Raw genomic sequence first — 11,656 nt, forward strand, 5'->3', positions numbered from 1 at the left:
TCTGTCGTTATGGGATTCCTGAGAAGATCATTACTGATAATGGATCAAATCTCAATAACAAGATGATGAAGGAGCTTTGTGAGTCCTTCAAGATCAAGCATCACAACTCTTCTCCGTATCGTCCAAAGATGAATGGCGTTGTTGAAGCGGCCAACAAGAACATTAAGAAGATTGTGTAGAAGATGGTAGTGACCTACCGAGATTGGCACGAGATGTTACCTTTTGCTTTGCATGGTTATCTTACCTCTGTGCGTACATCGACTGGGGCAACTCCTTTCTCGCTTGTTTATGGTATAGAAGCGGTACTGCCTGTTGAAGTTAAGATTCCTTCCCTGAGGATTATGAAATACGTCGAGCTTGACGAGTCAAAATGGGTACAGAATCAGATGGATCAATTGAACCGCATTTATGAGAAACGCTTAGCGGCTATTGGCCATGGTCAGGTATACCAAAAGAAGATGAGAAAAGCTTTTGACAAGCGGGTGCGACCCCAAAGCTATAAACCAGGGGATCTGGTGCTCAAAAGAATCATTCTTCCTCAAGGTGATCCTCGAGGCAAGTGGACTCCGACGTATGAAGGCCCCTTTGTTGTGCAGAAAGTGTTCTCTGGCGGTGCCATGATGCTTGCAACGATGGATGGCGAGAACTTAAAAAAAGGAAGAAAAAGAAAAGAAAATGAATCAGGCAAAAGAATGGAAAAGAAACAAAATATACCCGCTAAGTTGAAAACCCGAAAGGGCGGCTTAGGCAAAAAGGGACAAAAGCGAATGACTACATCCTGCATGCCACCTTGGCAATCACTCTTCATACATGCTTAGGGCTCCCGACCGAGGGATAAGCAAGACTCCGTGCTCTTGAGTTTGCATCACTGGCAACTCAAATCTCTAAAGCATTCCCAATTTCCAATCATCGTGTTTAGGGCTCCCGACCGAGGGATAAGCAAGACTCCGTGTTCTTGAGTTTGCACCGGGAAACTCAAATCCCTAAAGCACTTACCAAACCCCGTCGGGTCCACAAGTTCGGTGATGTTATCAGATCGGGCAGTGATCAATCCTAACGAGTACGGTCTTCCAAAACAAGGAGATGAGAACGTCGAGGTTATAAAAGTGATAGCGGGATCGAAACCAATGGATATCCGTTTCACATTGCCATTTCTCTTGTACTCAATAAATGCGTGGTTACCTCTTACTAGGAACTACTTCTGAAATGTGTTCTCTCTTTTACGAGCATTCTGTTCGCAATTAATAAAAATCTCTTTATCTTAAACAACTATTTTCTTTTACTGTTTTGTTTGCATAAAACGTCCTGAGTTTATGTTAAACTTTGCATATGAAAACTGCATTGCTTTTACAATACATGATTAGAAATGATAAAGCCTTTTAATGTACTTCGAAGTCTTGTGTAACCAGGATGGCAGGCCAAGATGCCATGCTATATCCTGGGGCATTTTTCATTTGTTTGTCTCGCAGGTACGTCCCTGCAAGCGCTTCGCATCAGCATGTTGGCAGACATAGCTATGAGAGATTCTCACTCCCCAGCTGAGCGCTTCCTAAGTGAGAGATTCACATCCCCCAGCTGAGTATATCTGGATGAGACTTTCTTTGTTCCAAGATTCTCATATCCTCATCAAAGCACATCTTAATACACTCTCTATGCTCCAGAAGCCTTATTCCCTGGCGGAATGCCTTCTCCCCAGTTGAGTCATGATTGAATGGTATCTGAATCCCCGGCAAGCTCTTAATGAGGTTCCTTGACCGAGTTCCTCATTCTCCCCAGTAGAGCGTTTCTCTCCCAACAGATTGACCTGTTTTCCCCAAGAGAGTCATCTTGTTCCCCGGTGGAGTTGCCTTAACAAAAGGTTCTTATGCTGAGTTCCTTATCCCCAGCGGATCTCTTGTATCCCTAGCAGATTGTTGTGCAGAAGTATCTATCTTCTTCCACTGAGCTTCTTTCCTCAGCAAAGATTCACATGCATCCTCAGCAGGATCTGTTCTCATCTAGGATTTCCCCAGCGGAATGCGTCCTATACAAGCAAGTTGGTCACTCCTCACCAGAGTTATCTCCACGACTTGCTCTTATCTCCACATCCCCAGAGTGTCGAGAATTTGCTTCTCCAGTGAAGTTACCAGGGTATTCCCCAAGCAGTTAATTGGGATGTTCATATCCCCCAAGCAGGATTTATTCCCCAATCAGAGCTCGCGTCCAGATTTGATCATCTCCAGCAGATTTCTGATCCATCTTTGCCAGCTCGCAGTTGGTGACCCGTGGTCACTCATCTTGTCCTCCCCACAGAGTTTCGTACTCTCTCCAGGACTACTTCAGAAATTCAGTGCTCTTCCGTTGTCTCCCTAAGCAACGTTCGAATCATGCATCATTCGCATTGCATTCTCTAAGCGTGTAGCGCCTTCCTTCTCGGGAGCGTTATTCCATACACATTCATACATGCATCATGCATAAATCATATCATATCTGTTTCTTTCTGCATGAAAGTTATCCAGATTCAAATGCAAACTTTGAGAGCTTATATGATGCAAGTTCATCTGAGGCAAATCCAAGAATCTTGAGACACAATGCTTAATGGGATTATTATTTTGTACCTTTGGCTATTTGTTCAAGTGCCTGTAATGTTATGCTTTGAAGTTAATCTAGAGGAAAGGAATGTTTATGTTGGCTTTATGTCAAGTGCTTGCTTTTTTGTTGGTTAGATTGTTTTTGTCCTTAGCTTTTACTTTATGCTTTAGGATAGTCTCTTCATCTCTTTCCCATCTTCTTAAATTTTCAAAGTCTTCTCCTTCCTTTTCAAAATCTTCTTTGTTTTCAAACTTAGACTCTTTTTGTAATAAACCTTGACTTTTGTCAACTGATCATAAACCTCATTGAAGTCTTTTTGTCATTTGGCCTTTCATTTTAAAAATATTTTCCTAAAGATTAGGCATGAGTAATTATCATAGTTGAGATGTAATTCTCCTATCTTCATGATATTGATTGACATGGTGTTGATTCTTTTCCACTTGAAAGAGCTAGTGGCATACTTATTTATTTCTATCCAATTTGGAGCCCTTCTTTCACTTGTGATACAAAGATCCATTTGTTCTCATGTTTATGACTGATGGTTGAGTTTTCTCTTCTGAGATGACAAAATTTCTCTTCATTTAAAATCAACGAAAAACGAACTCTTGTGTTTCTTTGTGAGCACAACTACTATTTCTCTTACTTCTCCATTACATAGAGGAGGTATGTAGGCACAAGATGTGACGTCTTGTCAAGGACATAAATAAAAAACCAAACATTTTCTTTTCTCATCCCATCAATCTTTTACACACAACTCTTTTTGTTTTGAACACGTATTTTCAAAAAGGTTCTTGTAGAGTACCACATATGTGAGGGGTGCTAATATCTTCCCCTTGCATAACCAACCCTCGTACCTTTTTCTTTTTGTTTGATTTGTTTTGTTTTAAAAAATTCTTTGATTTTCATTCGCTCTTTTCCCATTTCTTTGGAAGAAATAAAGATCGGTGGCGACTCTTGCTTTATTTGTGAGTTAGGTTAATCAATAGCTTAATCTTCGATTTTTCCGCCGCGACCAAAAGGTCTTTAAACATTATGAGTTTTTGAAGTGGTTTGAAGAGGCATCTCTAAAAAGCTTCATATATGATGGCCCTGAAGAGGTGTTTCCAACTTTGGTAAGGATGCTCTACTCCAACCTCAAATATGTCGGAGGAATCCTCACTAGTGATAGTCAAGAATCATCCGATCTAGTTATTGTTGCACCCCAAAATTTTCCCTCTTTATTTGAGCTATAAGTTAATAATGACGTTTATTTCGTCATTCTAAAATTGAAGAAAAATAATAAAGAGTTTTCATGGGTTTAAGAAGATACGGTGTGAAAAATGGTTTAAACAGTGGAAATACGAGAAAATTCGCAAGTCATATTTGGAAGGTGATATGAGCTAAGTTCCCGCGTGGCCTTGACTGTTTCGACGATATCTACAACTTTCATGTTCGGCTCAGAAGCCAATTCTTTGAGGAAGGTTGTCCGATTTGCAATTTACTTGAGGTTTCGTAGTGAAAAATGGTGCTGAATGTATAGTTTCATGCCTCGGAAAATTCATATCTCATAATCCGCCAGTCGGATTCGCGTGAAAATTTAACTGGAGCTCCGTGCCATTATTACCAAGATTTCATATGTTCGGACCGAAGGCCAATTATGCACTGAAAACTCCCAGCATTTTAAGGATCATCGCGTTGTTTCGGTAAAAAAGTGTGTTTTCGAGTATGTCACGCCGAGTTCGAAAATTCATAACTTCTTCGATTTTTATCGTATGAAGTCCATTCCGGCGGCGTTTTCTCAGAAATTTCGTTAGCTTCGATTCTTCGTCACACGTGCCAAGTCAGATTTTGAGTCGAAGATGGGGTTTTATCGAGTTCTTTGAGCGGTACGCACAAAATTCTGCACAGTCGCGCCAGATTAATCGACGTTTCTCGTCATTCAAACGCTCGTAATTTCTTCGTCGCTTATCCGATTGAGACGATTCTCGCGGCTATGATCTACAATTTTTGTCATCTTCGAGTTGACGCCGGTCCCGCTCCGAAATTTCGCACCGATTCGCGTTTCCTCGAAAACGAGCAAAAATAAGAGAATTAAGGGCGTTTTGGACATTTCACTACCCTCACTATATAAGTCATTTTTCTTCAGATTCTCTCATAACTTCAATTTCACCCAAAAGATCAAAAACACTTTCTCTCAATTCTCTCTCAATTTTCTTGGATCAAAACCACAAAAACTCACAAAACCTTCATCAATCTTCATCAATTCAAGATCAAATCTCAAGAACAAATGAAGATCAAAACAAGAGTGAAAAATCTCCTCTCTCATTGATCATCAAATTTGAATCTCTCTCTCTCTCCCAAGGCTAGGGCGCGCCAATCTCCCTCTCTCATACCTTGGATATCGTTCGTGTTCGTGTCGTGTTCGCGTTCGTGTTCATCCAATCTCATTTTCTTCGTTTGATCCGGTAAATTCACTATAAACCTTGCTAGATCATTGTTTTTGTTGCTTAATTCGATATTGATCATGATGATTTTTGATTGTGGATGATGGATCTATGATAGTTGATGATGATAATTGCTTGTTGATCGAATGATTCGTGTCGATCTTGATTATTTGATTGAATTCGAGATTTACCGGTGAATTGTCCTTGATGATACATTCATGTTGCTTATGATACAAGAAATTGCATGCTAATTGTTTGATTGTTTGAATGTGTGAAGGTTTTGTGCTTAATTTTGAATTCTAGCACGAGATAATGAGTTTTTGATTGATGATATATGACTATTGTGTTTGATTGAACAAAATTGAGTTTCGGTGACGAGTTATTTTTGACGTTGTGCTCATAATGCCTATGCTCTAATTCTTGCATGATAAGTGCTTGTTGGAATGCTTAATTGAGATCTTTGAGTGAGAATTCATGGAGATTTATTGTTATTGAGCCTTAATTGTTGTTACTTGGTGATAATAGGCAAATCTAGAATTGATAGAAATCTCTCTTCGTCACTTGCACCATACTTGTTCATGTTTTGTTGGCATGTCGCGTGTCGACTCGTTGTTATTGTTTACATTTGCCAAAGCATGAAATGTTTGTTCACATGGTGTTTAAATTGTGCACTAATTGATATGTGAAGTCATAGATTAATTGTGAATGCTTGATCTTGCTTTCGATGCTCATAATTGTTAATTCATGCTCATGTTGCGACACCGACGTGTCGATTGTTTGCATATTGTGTGATGTTAATTCTCATGCATGATTTGAATCCTACTTATGGCACAATGTGTTTGCTCTTGACTCATAGCGTTGCATATTTGATATTTGCTTGTATGCTGAACATTCATGAAGAATGGCATCATGTTTCCTCGCGAGAAAATTCAATTTTCGGCATTTGGCACTGTTAGGTCGACCCGGGATGAGTTTAGGTCGACCTAAAACCTTCATTTTTGATCCTGGCACTGTTAGGTCGACCCAGGTTGAGTTTAGGTCGACCTAAAACCTTCATTTTTGATCCTGGCACTGTTAGGTCGACCCAGGTTGAGTTTAGGTCGACCTAAAACCTTCTTTTTTTGATTATGGCACTGTTAGGTCGACCCAGGGTGAGTTTAGGTCGACCTGGAGCTGTTTCTTTCGTTTCTGGACCTGTTAGGTCGACCTAGGTCGAAGGTAGGTCGACCTAGGTCGAAGGTAGGTCGACCTATTTTTGCTTCCTTTACTTCCTAACTTCAATCTTTCATATCTTTTTACTCGTAACTACGATTTGCGCGTTCTTTATATCGTTAGAAAGCTTGTGAAACGTGCTATCTTGTGAGATGATTGGCATTGATTGATTGTGGTTTATTCATCTTTGTTTTCCTCTTGACATTTTGTTGTTCATTTCGTGTTTGCATTAGTTATTCATTTTCTCTTAGATTAGAATGCAATAACGCAGTTCCGATTGCGATGTTTTGTTATCTCTAACTTGTGTGCTAGTGTGTAAGGCTTTTGGATAGTCACCAACCGGCGCTTATTGCTTGACTGTTCCGCTTTACTTGTGGAACCCGATTTCATTCACTCCTTTCGTGTTCTCGTCTTGGAAACACGCTTCTATTACTTTATATCTGCTTGTTTGGTTTCTTTTTCCTCTTGCAGGTGTATTGTGATTGTGCTCGACGCGCATGTCGACTCTTGTGTGCTTTCATGGCTAATCGGTGTGCTGACTATTTGCCTTTGCTTTGCTAGCTCGCTCGCGGGATCCTAGTTTCCTTGCTCTCTTCGCTTTAGTTTACGGATCATCATCCGTTTGGTATTGATTCCGTTTCATTTTATTTTTCTTGCACTTTATCGCTTTCTCGCATCATCCTTTAACATGAGAAGTAGGACCTAGACATGCATCTGGCCAAGCCCTCGAAAGAGGCTCTGTTTTTGTTGGTGTGTTTATATTTGTGCTTTGCGGCAGGGAGTCACGGTGTAATAAGTCCTATATGGCACTCCGTTAAGTCCTCATGGAAGGCACGCGGAAAGGGTTAGCAATCAACCCCCGCCTAGTCTCATCGAGTCCGTTCATTATGCGCATGCTACGCGTGGCTCGCTTCTGAACCTGCACAAGATCTTGTTATCGAGTATGTCAGGAAGAGGGTTCATGCAGCCGGACCCCCGCCTTTCTTATAGCTCGCGTCGCTCGATGTTGATGCTCGGTGTACGCACGCACCGTTTTCCTTTACGATCCGTGACGGCTTGGTTGCTGAGAGGGGTCCGCCCTTTTGTCTATGGCCCGATCATTTTCGCGAGGTCTAATGCTTGGTTGACTTGGGTTGAGCGGCTCCCCTTGGCTGGCGGGACCGCTTTTCTACCATTTGGTCAGTACCGTTGGTTTGTTTGCTTTACGAGCGGATACTCGTTTGTGTGATATTATTGTATGCTTCCCCTTTTTCTCGTAGGTTGATAGCTTAGCTTAGACATGTACCTTTTGTATGATAACATTAGGTAGCAAGCTTTCCCCCTTAGCCTAGGTTTTCCTCATGCATCTTTTAAAACACAAACCACACTCTTTGATTTTCTTTTCTTAAGAACTTGTTATTTCCGCTCCATTCCCAAGCATAAGTCTCCAAAGGTCGAGCAACGGAGTGTGAATGTAACTCGTTCACCTAAAAAAACACAAAACAAACAGAAATTAGTTAGCCGAGCTACGGTACCTCTGATTCCTCAAAAAGGATACGTAGGCAGCGGGGTAGGGCCCGTGCGAGTATAACTCTTTCTTTTCCCTACATTATGCATTCATTTTAGTCCAGATTAGCGCATTTTGCTTACACACCCATAGGTTTAGACATAAGCGTGGATACCATCGAGTACGATGGGCGCGAGGGGTGCTAACACCTTCCCCTCGCGTAACTGACTCCCTTACCCTTTTTCTCTGGTCGTGAGACCGTTGTTTTGTTTTTGTGGTTTGCTGGCATTCCCTTCCTTTTCAGGATAAATATGTTAGTGGCGACTCTGTTAATTTTCGCGGTAGCAACAGTTATCCCTTGAAGAATTTTCAAATATATGCAATATTCCGTACATCATCTCACAATACGAAGTTGGAGGTAATGATTTTTCTCAGTTGTCTATGGCTACTTCTTTCTTGGTTGATCCTAAATTTGGTGTTCGTACTCCTTTCAAGGTGAGGGTTTATATTCCTGATACTTATCTACCGCATTATGCGGTATTCAATATTATTGCTCCAAAGAAATACAACTTTAGGCAGCTATCTAGAATTGAGGTTTCCGCAGTCTAGAATATTTTCAATAAAGAAGAAACGAATTGGGCAAGTATTGTAATCTCCCACATGATTGATAACAAGAATTGTTTTGGAGCATTCTAGGTTTAACTTTGAGGATCGGGAACCAGACTATGAGTATATTGGAATAGGAAGTAGCACACTAGGACAAATGAGAATATACATCAACAATGGAGTGTTATTCCATAAATCCTCCAAGAAAAAAGAAAGCTCTTCAAGTGAGCTAGCTACACCTCAACAAGTATACGCATCTCTTTTGGATTATTTTGATTATGAAATTCTAAAGACTACTCCAACTGAAGCACTCTTCAAAAAACTCATTAACATCCATAATAAGGCTAACAAGAAGGTGAATGGTATGGCTTGTATACTCGTAGAAACTAGATCTCATATATCACAAGCTCTCTCTAAAGTACATCACCTATTGTCAATTCATTGAAGTTAGTGAAGATTTCTGATTAAGTAGTGTGTTTGATGATGGAGTTTATCTTGGATTTATGTTAAGCCCTATCAGAAGGAGACTCAAGGTTCCGGTGAAGTGCTAAACTTAAAGATTTTGTAGAAAGGAGGGTGAAGCTTCAATGTTGTGAAAGAGATGAAGTATGAAAATTCGATGAGTCTGTGTTGAACAATACGTGTCTATAAAGATGTAAGACTAGTTTTCAAAATTTACTAAGGCAAATCACACACGTGATTTGTAATGGTTGGAAATCCTCTCATTTTTATATTAAAATTACCATAAAATGTTTTGGCCTATCTAATTGGGTAAAAGCTCAAAACGTTCTTTATGAGAGAAATATACATTGCATAATTGATAATCCACAAGGCTGAATCGATTATCTCTTTTTGTAATGCATCATAATCAACTATTAAAGGTTATATTCAATAATGAATCTTTTAAAACATTCCATTTTTGTACTTGATAGTCAATTATGTCATTGGCCTAATCAGTTATTTGCCTTAAAATCCCATAGATTGTTTCCATATTTGAGTCACCTTCTGTCCTATAAATCGAGGGCACATTTCTCATTTATAACACATCAAAAAACATATTTAAAATATATTTTTCTCACTCTATCTTTATTCTATTTTATATATATATATATATATATATATATATATATATTCACTTTTCCTAAGTGCTCTTTGAGAGTGAACTCTTTTTATTTGTGAGGTGTGTGGGTGTGGTCTAAGGGCAATATTATAAATTCTCATTGTGAGAAATTTTATTTTGATTGTGACATAAACCAATTGAAAATTATTATTTGATTGTCGAAGTAAACAAGATAAAACCTCTGGTTGATTAGGAAGGACTATCCAATTAAAATTCTCATTTGGCGATTAGCCTTGTGTTAAAAGCTCTCAATTGGTTCAAGATTATCCTAGTAAAAAATATCTTAAATGAGAGGTCTTTGTAGTTAAAACTCCATGTTTTCTTAGCAAACTAACCATTATAAAACTTTAATCCTTATGTAAGGAGATTTATGGGTAAAGCGTGTCAAAAGCTCATATAATAGTGATAACTCTCAAGAAGGAATTCTTTGACAGAAGAGTAAGTTACATTCTTAGTCCGAACCTTTATAAATCTCTAGTTTTTTTTTTCTTTTCGCTTTACTCTTTACTTTTCAGTTATTTATTTTAATTGCATTTTCATCTATTTGATTTTTTTTATTTTCTATTGCTTTTATCTCGTTTGTTATACAAATGTATTTTAAATTTTGATTTTGTGAAAGATTTTTATTTCAAAATGGTTTTTCAAACCCACATCATTCACCGTCTCATTTTTGTTTTTGGAGTCACTTGTCCACAATACTGAGCGGAGAACTTTTGTTTTTGATACATCATAACTATCTTTTTCGCAACTACGAGATCATGTATTTATGTATTGGTTCTCTCAAGAGGGACCGGTTCCTTTGTTTCTTATCTTTACTAGGCTTGAGTCATTAGTTAAGAAAATGTAGTGAGCCACTCTTTGAATCTAGGGGAGTATGAGAATGACTGATAAATCCTACTAATTTCTCCAAAATGTGTTTCAACACGGTTTTTTTTTTCAATAAGCAATGAATATATGAATCGCACTAGGGGTGCAACTCTTACATCAAGAGAACTCTAATAAGAGTTGGTACATAGAAGTGGTATTTTATACTAATTGTAAAAATTACTCCTAATACTAGATTCAAAATTACAAACTCATCTCCAAGAATAAAATAAAATGTTTCAACACGTTACAGTTGAGCTCACTATATTGGACTTTGAACTCGTTCATGATGCACTTGAACTCTTCCATGTTAGACTTTAAGTTTGTCTATGTTGGAATTGAGTTCGTTCATATTCTTTTAAATACTCTAAGAGTGTGTTTGGATGGAGCATTTTAATGAGAGAAAGTAATTTTTTGAGGGAATTGAAAATGATTTGACTAAAATCCATTGTTTGGATGAAAAATATGGAGAATTGTTAAAATGATGTAAATTTATGAAGTATTTTAATCAAGTTAAATTTAAAGAATTTCAAATGACACCAAAAAGTAAAGAATTTGAAATTGCTCCATAACTTGAGTGTTAAATTATTTATTATTAATTTTTCTAAATTTACAAAATTGTCCAATATTTTATTAAAATTATAAATTTACCCCAAAAATTTTCATAAAATTGCAAATAAGTCCTTAAAAATTTCCCAAATTTACAAAATGGTCCCTTAAATTTTTCAAAAATTGCAAATTAGTCCCTATTTTTTATATTTTAAATTTGACCCAAAAGTTTTAAAATTGATGAAAATGACCAAAAAAATTTAACAATGAATCATTTAAATACTTCATCCAAACAAAAGAATTTAAAATTGAATGAATTTCAATTGAATCATTTAAATTGCTTAGAATTTTAAATTCCTTGAAAATTCTTAATTGCCTCATCCAAACACACTCTAAGAATTTAACAAATTCTAACTCTAAAAGATCGAAGATCAATTGATACTAAGTGAACTTTCACCATAGCAAATATACAGTTAAAAGTACAATTTAAAAAAAAAAATTCTTAAAACTAAAATTAAGGTTTTTAAAAAACGACCGCAACAAAACAGTTTTATTTAGTTCTATATTAAAGAATAAATTATAGTTAATTTAAATTGGAATAATCGCAGTACCAATCGAAATTGTGAAAAAATTTATATGACTGTAATGCAACTGCGGCCTTTTTTTTAAAACCTTGGTTAAAATAGAAAAGAAAAATAGAAATTTAATATTTTATTTTAGCATGATCTAAAATCTTTATCCATATTGAGAATGTTTTTGTATCATGTATAAGAAAAAATAAGGTTGCTATATAGAGCAGGTGGGAATAGAGATTTATGACATCTG

The sequence above is a fragment of the Vicia villosa genome, linkage group LG2 (genome assembly GCF_029867415.1).
Source record: "Vicia villosa cultivar HV-30 ecotype Madison, WI linkage group LG2, Vvil1.0, whole genome shotgun sequence".
Lineage (NCBI taxonomy): Eukaryota > Viridiplantae > Streptophyta > Magnoliopsida > Fabales > Fabaceae > Vicia > Vicia villosa.